Here is a 13,837-nt window from a genome sequence, read left to right as displayed (position 1 = left end):
TCACATGAACATATCAATATCTTTCAAGTTATTGTTGCTTGTTTCAGAAAGAAAATGGTGTTTATATGGGCTGATTTATATTGTTTTATGCATATTATTTTACAATATTTTAAAAGATTTTTTTACAATGGATTATTAGTGTTATTTAAAATTAGCACAACCTGGTTTTGGTAGGGAGGATGGAGGGGAATGTCAGCGTCATCGACTGCAAAATGAAAGAGAGTTCACTGCTTATATACTCCAGGTGTCAAGCAGTGATTGGTCAGATCTATTAATATGAATTAGTGACGTGGGATTAGAGTCTTTCTTACAGAACTTGCACTTGCAGCATAATTTCTTCTCTTCACTATGCCTTTAAATAAAAGTGTCAGAAAATAAAAGGTTATGTTGGTTTGGCAGCCTCAGCCTCAGTCTAATTAGCAGCATATTCATTTGATTCTGAATAGTGGGTTGGTATGTTGCACTTTATGTTGGGGTGTGATTCTCCTGAAAGAACCACAGTTAAATAAAAACTTAAATAAGGTCTCTAAGCTGAATCCAAAAGATAAGATCCATAAGAATCCATAAGATATACATATGAAATATTTATCAACAATAGTTTTAAATAAAGACACTTATCTATTGATAAAGTTATCAATCCTGCAATGCAAATACATATTGTTGTACTGTAAATGAGGTTATTTTATTTGTATTGTTGACTTTTAATTTAATTCAATGAGTGAAGTTGGAGTCAGCTTTAAAGGTGATTGGTGTGCTGATGAGGCAGTGCAGAAAAATACTGAATAGAAAAACATTATAGAAACTATAAAGACATATGATACAGCCATATACAACACACTCTTTTATACAGACAAAGTCACACTTAATGTCTTCATGCAGCGAATGCATATTGAAAACTACAGCATCATGTTTTCACGATGGATTCATTACCTTTTAAACTGTTAGTGGGCATCAACTGTAAAGTTCATAATAGCAGGAAATATTCACCTACAAGCTAACCATGCATGCACAAGATTTCTGAGGAAATCAAAGCATCGCAGGTTTCAGTTTGAGTCGGATGTCGAGCTATTAGTGTCAGTTCAATAAGACCGGAAATGACAGATGGGAGATGATTTGACCTATTTTATGTTAAAAAGCATCAGTGTTAAATTATAAAAATGAAAAATGTTTTTCAATAAAGAACATTCCTAAAATCTCAAAAAGTTGGTTCAGAAGGACATTTATATGTAATTTTTATTTATTTTTTTGTGTGTTTTTATGAAGGCTCAGACTCAGGATTCACACCAGCTTGATTTTCTGCAGACATAGGCTTTTTAGATCAGACACCTGAATCGTTGTGGCTCATGTCGCCGGAAAATCCCTTTCACGTGCTTGCACGTTTGTTCTGTTTGTGCTGGAGACGCACGCCGTTCAATACCACCTAGGAAGTTGGAGGACGGCCGTAAAAACATTTTTTATGTCTTCATTTCTTTGTTTTCAGAACATTACTGCCTGCTGTTCAAATGAAGGATTTGCATTTGATTTTTCTTCCCATGGGTCAATTAAAATAAAACTGATAATTTACTTACATCCAGGGCCGCCATTTTCAGCAAAACCTGTTTTAATGTTCTTCATATAGGCTACAATCCTGAAATAACTGAAAATAATAAGCAAAATTTAACTTCTTGATTTACGAATCTGACTGGAAATAACTTAAAAAAAAAAAACCCACACACACATTAAAGGTAAAAGATCATGCTCATCTGTCTGTTCATATAAGTGATATTTAATCATTTGCGTCTCTTTTGCTGTTCTTCAATTCACATTTAAATGTTTTCAAACTGATTTCAACGAGAATCAAAACCTTTTTCATGTACTTTAGGTGTGTTTGGTGCTGAAACACAGTCAGTGATGTGGAGGGAGATTCTGTCACTCTAAACGCTGATGTTACTGGATATGTGAAGATGATGTTACTTGTGGAACTATAGAGATAAAAAACTCTATTATAGCTAAAATCAATAGAGAGGCTAAAACTTCCCTCCACATATGATGTTCCTGACGGGAGATTCAGAGACAGACTGAAGCTGGACGATCAAACTGGATCTCTGACCATCACAAACATCACAACTGAACATACTGGAGTTTATCAACTACAGATAAGTGGAGCAAAACTGTAAAACTGACATCAAAAACATTTAATGTTACTGTCTATGGTGGAGTAGAGATTATTTGTCAAAATGTTCACACTTCACATATTCTGATTTTATTTCCTGGAACTATTTAAAATCATAAAATACCTCATATTCACTTAATAAACTAAGCAGTTCTGTTTATTCTCTTGATGTTTTGTAGCTTTTCTGCCTTTTCCTGTCATCAGCTTGTAGCTCTGTTCAGACAATGTTCACCAGGAATAAAGTGCATCTTCCACTTATCATCATCATCATCATCATCATCATCACCGAGCAGAATTGTTCATTGGTGTGTTCAGTGTTGAATGTGGGTCATGTGACCTCTCTCCTGGTACAAAGGAAACAGTTTATTGTGCAGCATCAGTGTGTCTGATCTCAGGCATCAGGGTCTCTCTCTACCTCTGGAGGTGGAATATCAGGATAAAAACACCTACAGCCTGTGTGCTCAACAATCCCATCAGCAACCAGACTCAACATCTGGACATCACTCAACTCTGTCACACATGTGCAGGTACAGCAGAGCTGATATTAGTGATTTTCTATTGACCTGATCGCTGTGTTTTGTTGTAAAACAGATGCATTCCCTTCTTTTTATCATTGCAGCACCAGACGGACAGTCTCCTTCACACCCAGTCTCTCTGATCGTGCTGATCTCTGCTGGGTCTCTGTTGATTATATCTCTGCTTGGGATATTCTGCATCTGCAGGAAATATAGAGAATCTGATCAAGAAGGCAAGCATTAACTATTGCTTTTTTTTTTTTTTTACATTCATATCTCTATATACGCGTGCATTCTGTTTATTATCTGATGTTTTGATCTCTGATTTTTGTGAAGAGAAAAAAGAGGTCAAGTTAAATTTAGTTTTTAATGCATGCTTTTTTAATTGTTATAGTTAATGATGATGTAGCAGTTCAGACTCATGATGAAGAGATCATTTACGCTGATCCGACATTCTACAAAATAAATCCACAAGAAATGGTGAGCTACTGTGTTTTATGTAATGATTAGTCTATTAACAACATACAATATTTGGCACAGTGTTTGTTTTATCCCGGTAAATCATGCTTTTGTTGTTGTTTATGATATATGCATTAACACAAATGATTAATTTTGTGTGCAAATAGAAAATAAATTGTTCTTTTTGTATCTTGTCTGTTGTATTTTTACAGACGGCTAAAGAGGAGAATCACGTGGAGTATGCAACTGTCTGCATAAGATCATGAAACTTTATCTTTTCCTAAGTACAAATCCCTTTCACTAGACATTTGGATTCAGTATGTGACAAGTTTTGAGATGGCTGAGAATCCACATAGACGTGTATGAAATCAGCATCAATTCTGGAACAAAAATTGAAACATTAACATGATGAAAAAAACTACACTTCATAGCTCTCCCACTAGGTCGTTGTCTCCTTAGTAGTGGATCTGCGTTTCATATGTATTACATAATCTGAGAATATTTGTTTTACATTTGTATTTGTTCATTTATAAGTAGACATTTTTATTTCTCTCTCTCTCTCTCGCTCTCTATCTCTCTCTGTATATATATATATATATATATATATATATATATATATTATATATATATATATATATATATATATATATATATATATATATATATGTACTGCCCTTCCAAAATGTATTTCTAATGAGGATTTACACTAGTAGACACTTCATTTTGTTCACAAATCCAGAACCTGCTCTCAACCACACCTTTTACTCAAAGAGTGTGTGCTAGACTATATGTAAAAATGGATCTCAGATAGAGGAGAAAGAGTTCAGGGATTTATCAAGGAAATGTATTGTTATGCAAGGTCTACAATTAAACAGAAATAAAAGAACAATTAATGTTAATATGAACAATATAACAATCAGTGGGCTACAGCTGAATAATTCTGCAAAAATACAAGAAAAACGCAAACATATATACCTGTAACTTTAATAGAGGCAATATATAAACTCATAATAATATAATAATAATAATAATAATAATAATAAAAAAACATTAAATTCAAGAGTACTTTTCTGCTGAATTCACAAAGACATGCTACCCACTAAAATCTGTTTCATATTTTCAAAAAAATACTGACATCCACCATAATGACACGATGTGGAAAGAGAAAAACCAGAAGATGAATCAAAAGTTAATCACAAGTAGCTTTTCCTCAAGTTGAGGTGAATACCAATATATGGAAAGTGCACACAGTGTCATACACACAAACACAAGACAACATTATGGTAACAAGCATGACACTAAAATAATGCAATATACACTCTTTTAAAAACATAGGACGTTCCATTAAACATAGATAACATGACTGGTAACAAAAAGTTCCATACAGGGGATTCTGGGAGTGTCACTTCATGGTTTTTCACTGTAAATTAAAAGATTGAAAATTTATTTCCAAAATATTCAAATTAACCTCTAAAATGGTAAAATGTAAGGTTAGCTTTTTTAGTTTTTACATATAATAAAGGAACTTACCGTTAGTCAATTAACAGGTTTTTCCTGTCTTTCAGTCAAAATTATAATAATTTTTGGTTTGTACTGTAAATGGGGAAATACATAGCAAGACATCAGCCCAATAGTTATACATTTCGCCTAAACTTTATACACATCTGAATGTCTGGGTTTGTGTCTCTGTGCAGACACTTCAGAAGGGTCTCAGCATCAGAAACATGTAGATGGTTTATTTAATGGCATCCTGGATCGCATTTGAGAACTATATGTTGTGTCGGAGCATTTTATTTAAACGAGGCACAGTGTAATGGAGAGTTCGCCAAAGAAACTTTGTTGTTGCAGATAATGCAGCGAACTGTATTGGAGCTGACAGCAGCTAATCACGAAACTGTAAGTAGGTAAAATGGTTTTATAAAGCATTTGTCTGTAAATGACGGTTTTTATATGGATGTTTTCAAAAACACTTACTCATAGACACTGATACTTTTTTCCTACGCATTAACATTAGGACAATCATAACAGTGTGCCATTTACTGATAAGCCTTAAAGGGATAGTTCACCCAGAAATGAAAATTAACCCAGGATTTACTCATCCTCAAGCCATCTTAGATGCATATGACTTTCTTCTTTCAGACTAACATAGTCTGAGTTATATTAAAAAATATCTTGATATATAATGGCAGTGAATGGTGCTTGAGATTTTGAAGCCCTTAAAGTGCATCCATCCATCATAACATTAATCCATATGACACCAGGGGGTTAATAAAAGCCTTCTAAAGTGAAGCAATGTTTTTGTCAGAAAAATATCCATATTTAAAACTGTATAAAATATGATAAGTAGCTTCCAACAACAGCAGTTGAGTTATGGAGGAAAAATGACTTCTGACGCAACGCATGATGTTTTGACAAACGTCAAAGCGCTGAGGATAGAGCAAAACAAACTCTCACCAATGTCATATACTCCTAGGATGGCTTGAGGGTGAGTAAATTATCCTTTTAAAGGAGATGTGCCTTAAAAACGTAAAAATTTCAGAGGGTCAGAATGGGGGTTAAAAGTAATTGTTTTTGTTTTTGATTTTTTTTTTTTTTTTTGTGCAAAACATTAACATTATAAGTGAACCTCGAGGAACATATTAAAATAATTTTAAAAACACTCATGTTTATGACCCCCATTTAAAAATCCAGTCATCTTTCCTAAACAACTTGGGCATCTCTAAATATTTTGTAATGATAACTGATTGAAACTACATCACACAAATACACACCGAAAACACACAACCAGAAATTGTCACCAGTTACACCTGCATACACCAGCAGAACACCAGCACATGCTCCTGCTACACCAAGTACAATCCAGTCTGTAATGATGAAAAAGACAGACAGTCATTATTACTAGAGAGTGACAACTGATTTTTAGATATCTTTAACTGATATTTACACCCTTCCACATTCATCAGTTAAATGATACTGAGTGAACAGAAGTGGCGCCATCTAGTGTTACTGTCTATATTCATCCGTACTTTGCTAATGGGTAAACTAAATTTCGGGTTTGCTGGAGGTGCAGTTCCCCACTACATGTCAGTGCACTAACCCACTATAATCAGCACCGACAGAACAACATATTTATTAATTAAGTGCAGATATGAATAACAAAAAGCTAATTTATAAACAAGCTTACTGTAAAGCACCGACAGAACAACATATTTATTAATTAAGTGCAGATATGAATAACAAAAAGCTAATTTATAAAAAAAAGTGTAAAAGAAAAAAAATAGAAGAGGAGCTAAAACATCACAAGTTACTTTATTAAGCATTAGTCACCTGCATGAAATAAAGAAGGGAAAATAGCTTAAAATTTAAGATGTTATTGTATATTTTATTTTTAATATCTGATGATCAGTTATGTTTTATTTTATATAAAACAGAAAGAACAATAAAATTTCACACATCACACTTTACTAAACATTTATGGTCAGTTATAATAAAATAAAGTGTGGTAACATTTCGATAGCTATATGACTTTTTACTTGTCAGATTCGGTGTCTGCATCATAAGGAGTAAACTGTGGGATCTCCAACATTATTGGGTAATTAAAGTAAACAGTAATAAGAATAAAGACCTACATTTATCAGATAATCAGAATATGTTATAGACAGGGTTGCCAGGGTGTCTTGACAAACCCACCCAATCGCTACATGCCCAATGGCGTTCGCGGGGGGGTCCCCATTAAAAATCGCATTCCAGGAGGTTAACTAAGACATTTTATGGCGGGGTTCCCCTGGTAAAATTTGCATTCCAAGTCCCAAATATCACTTTATTGAGGTCGCTTCAACCAGCGGACATTGAAAAAAACAACTGCGGCAAACTGTTTTAAAGTAGCACTACAATCACGAAGGAAAACCAACAGACTTGGCAAACACAGAGCCTACATAATCGCCTAAGCGCTAAACTATCTCATAGGGCAATAAGGCACATTCTTAGTAGTGTTTTCTCTAGTATTAAGGCATGAAACATCTTCTGACACTGATCATTCCAATTCAGTTTCTAAAGATTTTTTACACATTATAAGATTTTCAAAAATGTGATAGACCACCAAACATGAGGATAAAAAAAATCCTAGATTTAAACCGTTTTGCTCCATAGTGTGTGGTGGGCCATGATGTGACAAAGACCAGCACACACACCACAACAGATTTTCAACCAGAGTCTCGACACTGTGAACACAGGAAAATCTCGCAAAATCCCGCGAGACTTCAGAATAAGCTGCTCCTCCATCTCTGCTGTCCACATCAATTTCACTTTGTGCTGCGCCATGACTGCTTCCGTCTTCCATCATCTCGCTTTCTGATTGGATATTGTTTAGTTTCACATGATAATCCCAGAGCGTGCATGCGTTTGTCCTCGGGGTTCCCCACAACTATCAGGATTTTCTAATCGTAAATATTAAACATGTTGAATATTTATGATTCGAGATCGGGGGCGGCTCCGACAATCTTCAGATCCGGTTCGGACACTCTTAACACACTTCACACCAAGGGATAATCTGTAGAACCTTCAAGATAATCGGGACATAGCTAGGATTGTCGGAAGGAGGGATAATCGGCCACAAAATCAGCCTCCGATTATCTTTTGGTGTGTAACCCAGCAAAATTCTAACGTTGGGCACGCTCCCGCTGCGGCGAACATTTGCTGACAGTGGACACCTGGTCATAGTTTCCTCTAAGTCACCGATTTCTCCACAACACCTGGCTTGCTCACAGGGGACAGTCGCCTGAGGAAGAGCGATTCATTCCCTTTCTTGGTTTTCAATTTTAATAACTCCTTTAATATCAAGCACGCTTCGACGTTACGTTACACGATTTGACGATTGGGGACGCGAAGATTGTGCTTTATTAAACCGAGTCACATGCGCCATTATCGTTCAGCAAAAACAGATAGACTTACCCAGCTGAAATCCCACGCTGGGACGAAAAAAACTAAGATACTATCACAGTTTCTTTGAAAGACGTATGCAGATTCTGTGGAAACAAAAGTATGTTATGTTTCAGTGTTGATGCTATCTCTTGGCTAGATAAAAACAAACACAATGACGCACAGGCGGGGTTTGGTAGAAAGTGAAAGTTCTACAGAAGCAGTGATGAGGGACTGAGACCTCAAACATTATTACCACATTGATCATCCGAATGCCTTCTTCAGTTTGTTACGCTTTGCCAGGAGAAGACAGTTTTGCCTCTTTCACACAGTAACCCTGTTGAAAAAAACAGCATATGCTGGTTACATAAAACACATAGTCGTGTCCGGGTTTGGCTACCGTTTCTCACAATAAAATACTAGAGCTATAACTACTATGCAGTCTACTGTAAATATCATAGGTTTTTAAACTATTATTTCATGCTGTATTGTGTGGCTAATAGACATTATCCTTCCTCTAAACTGTTGTGTGTAATATTATGTAGATATTATGTGGTTAGATATACCAGTGATGAAGCTCATACCAAACCTCTGAGGGAGGTTATTCCTTTTTAAATAGGTTCAAAACGTACAAAGCTTTCATTTTTGACTCGGTTTTTTTGTTTGGCAGTTTGAATGCAATAACTGAATTCTACAGACTGTATTCACAATATGTTTGCTGACATATCTTGCATTTCCCCAGCACCAGACAAGTAAATTATTCTGAATAACCAACTTCAACACAATTTAAAAAAATAAATATATATTAGGTTTATTGACAGATGTCATGGCAGGTGGGTAAGCAATTGAAAAGTGAACAATAAGAGCAATAATAAAAATTTTGATCATTATTAGAGATGTGCTCTGCCGAGGACCCAAAGTTTAAAGGAAGGCCTTGAGGGATTATGTGCACTTATGTTTTTGTGGACTTACAATGGCTGCCACGAGCGCAAGTCCACAGTAACGTAGTGTGTTTCATTGGTCATTTTTTGGTAACAAAAGATTGCATGGCCAAATTTAAGTGATCAAGGGCTTGAACTGGAATTAAATGCAGCCCCAGAAAAGATCCCAAGGGCTTCTTTTTCCATTTGGAACAGAGTATTGATTCACATTCACATTGCTCACTTGTCGCCACCTACTGGTGTAACTTTGTAACTTGCAGAAAGGGTCACTAAATTAATCAAATATTGTGTTAGGCCACGATCACACAGAACATATTTGTTTGCATTGAGAAGTGCTTTTTAAAACTCTTTTCTAGTGGCAGTGAGCATTTTGCGCATTGTTTATGCATCCCAGGCACCTCATATTTTAGCCGCCTGCTGTGCCTTGCAGTTTTGTAGGAATGCTCTGAGCACCTGAAGGAAAAAAAAAACAACTCTGAGCAGAGAAGCGGCCAACATCATTTGACAACATCAGCTGACTTAACAGCAAACCAGTTTCTAGAGTTCTCGCGCTATAATCCTTGATTAGACTGACAAGACAGCTGATTCGGTGGTTGCTTAGCAACATTAAAAAAATGCAGCACACTGCTCTTTTCTAAATTAAAAAAGCCAATCAAATAAAGGCAGTGCGGTGCATGTTCTGTCTGATCAGGGCCTTATTCATCACATCTTTTACAGCACTTAAGTAATATTATATTAAAACATCTCTACCAAATTACAATACATTTAGAATCATAACTAAATGATAGAATAAGATTGCATTCTGTAAAGGAGGGAGGTCAGACTGTGAGGTTCATGAAAGCATGACAGGAAGAAACCCTTCACCTACAAACTAAACATACATCAAACAAATGGCCGTTTTCATGCACAAGCTAGTTGTCCACAAAACAGATCACATCAGATTTTTGAAGAAAACAGACCACAGCAGGTTTTAGTTTGACCCAGAAACTGAGCTGCTCGTGTCGCACTTCAATAAGCCTGCATTAATGTGAGATGGCAACTTTTTGCAAAAATCGCATGATTAAAAAACCTTACACATTACAAATATATTACATTATCATTACATTTGGGTTGACTAATCCAATTTCCACTCTTCTACTTTTTTTCAGATTTGACATTAAAAAACAACCTTTCAGAAATCATAAATGTTACATTTTTTTAAGTGCTTTCCAGTTTTTCAGAGCCAGAACACACACACACACACACACACACACACACACACACACACACTACCACACCACACACATGTGGCTGTGAACTAGTAGGGTTGTCAAACTCTGTCCGGGGGAGGACTCACATGAGAATCAGTATCTTATTAGATCAAGAGGTTTTTTGCTGAACTGCTAACGAAAATGTTTCACACGCTTGTTTTGTTCTGTTTGTGTTGTCTGATTGGTAAGTTATAAATGCATTTTTACTGCTTCATTTATTTCTGTTTCAAAGAAAGAAAAAGAAAAATGCCGCTAGTCTCTTCTCAGTAAGTCTGTTATAATTAGCCAAATATGAAACTTCTGTATTTTCCGTATTTATGGCTGTATTTATTTTGTGTGCAACTTGACATTTTTATTTTTCTCTACAAGCAGAAAAAAAAAAATATATATATATTAAAGATCAAATTATTGATTCACACACATCAGCCTTTTCATATACCTTTTGTTTGATGTTTTTTGCTGCTTTTTAAGGTTACAAACTGATTTTCGGGGCTTTCTAAACAAACAACATTAATATATGTATATTCTGTTCTTCAGGTGTGTTTGGTGCTGAAACAAATGAAATACAGTCAGTGCCAGTGACGGAGGGAGATTCTGTCACTTTATACATTAATGTTACTGAAATACAGAAAAACAAAAGTATGCTGTGGCAATATGGAGCTGAAAAGTGCATTATAGCTGAAATCAATAGAAAGTATGAATTGTTCTCCACATATGATGGTCCTGATGGGCGATTCAGAGACAGACTGAAGCTGGACAAACAGACTGGATCTCTGACCATCACAAACATCACAACCCGACATACTGGAGTTTATCAACTAGAGATAGCTGGAGCGAGAACAAAAACATTCAGTGTTTCTGTCTATGGTGAGTAGAGATCATTTGTCTAAAATTTCACATATTCCTGTTTTATTAAATTAGTCTTAGATTACCAGAAAAAAAATCTGGATTTGTCCAAAAAAAAAAAAAAAAAAAAAAAAAAATCCAGATTACGGCAAGGTGCTTAGAAAGGACGTCAGTGAGGTCAATTATTTGAAAATATAAAATTAAAAAAATGTGAAGCTTATAATTTGATAAAAACAATTACATTAATTATTTTGCCAAAACTCGTATATTATTTGACTTGTAAAGCTGTTTAAATCATAATTTTCCAAGCATTTACGGTATTGTGTTATCAAGTGACAACGTTATTAAATAAAACTATAACTTTACACAGTAGCTAAACAGTATTTTAGTGTTTACAGATTGACCCCATTGAGAACTATTATAAGCACTTCACTGTAACATACATTACTTTTTCTTCTTTGGGTTTTTTTTTTTTTTTTTTTTAAAATAAAACAAATGGCGAGACATGGCGGGCAGCATGTGTACCCCCTGACAGATTTCACAGAAAAATATCCATATGGCTTTTAAATTTTTTAATTAATACTTTCTATGGGATCCTATAGAATGAAATATTTGTGCAAATCTTGTTTATTGGTTTTAAATTAGATTAGTCAGTTCCAAAGGCAAAATTGGAACTACTCTAACAAAATCATTTAAGATCATGGTTTAAAAATGAGTACACCCCAATGAATGTTTTAGGGGAAAAAAAAAAAAACATCAAATAAAATTGTAATTAACAGGAATAAGCCAACAGATGAGTCTAATCAATCATCACACAGGTAGCCACAGAATAATTGATAAATTAAGAGTGGTATTTAAATCCACTCTCATATAGTGTTCACAAAATGGCACCACATTGGAAAGAAAATAATTTCTTTGCACAAAAATGTTTAAGAAAAGTAATAACGCATTACTAATAAGTTTGAATACGGTCACAAAAGTGATCCAAAAATTCAAAAAGGATGGACTTGTGGGAAGCTCGCTGAGACATCCAGGCCGTCGATGGAAGTTAACACCTCGTCAAGAGCATTTTGTGACAAGAAATGCTGAAAAAGTTGCCATGGCACTTTCAGTACAGTTGGCTAAATCATTAAAATGTTTCCCGTGACAACCTTACGTCGTCCACGAACAAAGCCACTGCTGCAGCCCATGCACAAAAAAAGCCAGCCAGTGCTCATTTTAACAAAGACAAAGACTATTGGGACTCTGGACTTTGGATTGATGAGACAAAGATTAATGTGCACTGTAATTATTGTTTTGTGGTAATCAACATCATGCACCACAAATGTGACTCTGGACCACAAAACTTGTTGTCTTAAGTGTTAATTTTTCGAAATTGAGATTTATACATTATTTGAAAGCTGAATAAATAAGCTTTCCATAGAACAATATTTGGCTGAGATACAAATATTTGAAAATCTGGAATCTGAGGTTGCAAAAAAATTCAAAATACTGAGAAAATCACCTTTGAATTTATCCAAATGAAGTTCTTAGCAATGCATATTACTAATCAAAAATTAAGTTTTGATATATTTACGGTAGGACATTTACAAAATATCTTCACGGAACATGATCTTTACTAAATATCCTAACGATCTTTGGCATAAAAGAAAAATCACTAATTTTGACCCATACAATGTATTTTTTTGGCTATTGCTACAAATATACCCCAGAGACTTAAGACTGCTTTTGTGCTCCAGGGTCACAATGCTGCTGACTGAGCTTAATTTGTACTGAACTCTGAATATTCCTTTAACTATTTACATCATGAAATGTGTTTAATCATTTTATATTTTGAGATGATGGAAACATTCACTGACCGTCAACACCCTACAATGAAAATAATAGTGCGTTAAATGTATCCATATTTCTCTTTATTCTCTGATGTTTTCAGCTCGTCTGTCTGTTCCTGTCATCAGCAGTAACTCTTCACAATGCTCTTCATCATCATCATCATCATCACAGCAGAATTGTTCATTGGTGTGTTCAGTGTTGAATGTGAGTCATGTGACTCTCTCCTGGTACAAAGGACACAGTTTATTGTCCAGCATCAGTGTGTCTGATCTCAGCATCAGTCTCTCTCTACCTCTGGAGGTGGAATATCAGGATAAAAACACCTACAGCTGTGTGCTCAACAATTCTTTCACTAATCAGACTCAACATCTGGACATCACTCAACTCTGTCACACATGTATGGTGATACTAATATTGATTTACTCTCAGCTATACAGTGTTGATGTTTGATGGACAGATCCACTCACACTATTGGCTCATTTTGTCCATTTCAGGTGAAGGGCTACCTTTACCTTCTCATAGTGCTGATCTCTGCGGCTGCGTCTAGTTTTCTGCTGATAGTAGCTGCAGTCATTGGGATCATCTGCACCTGCAAGAAACCTAGAAAAAACCGGTCAGGAGAGCAAGCAATTATTCTGTAGTAGTATTTATCTTTTTAAGACAAATATATAGAGAAAACTTTGTTTTTTAACACATCTGTTGGGTTATCATTAATGCAGTCCAGAGACAGAAGGAAGACGGAAGTGATTCAGCATTGTGTAAACCAAAAACACGACAAAAGGTGAGATGCTGCAAGATGTTGCAGTGAGTTAGTGTGATTGATGTTTGCAGCATCAGACGGTCAGTGAGAAGACGTGGGTGGTTGAGAAACTCAACTGTCATCATTATTACCTTTAGTAGGGACTGGCGAAAAAAAAAAATAGT

This window comes from Cyprinus carpio, chromosome A22 (assembly GCF_018340385.1).
Source record: "Cyprinus carpio isolate SPL01 chromosome A22, ASM1834038v1, whole genome shotgun sequence".
In the NCBI taxonomy this organism is placed as follows: Eukaryota; Metazoa; Chordata; class Actinopteri; order Cypriniformes; family Cyprinidae; genus Cyprinus; species Cyprinus carpio.
The sequence above is the reverse complement of the archived record's forward strand: the minus strand, read 5'-3'. Positions refer to the sequence as shown.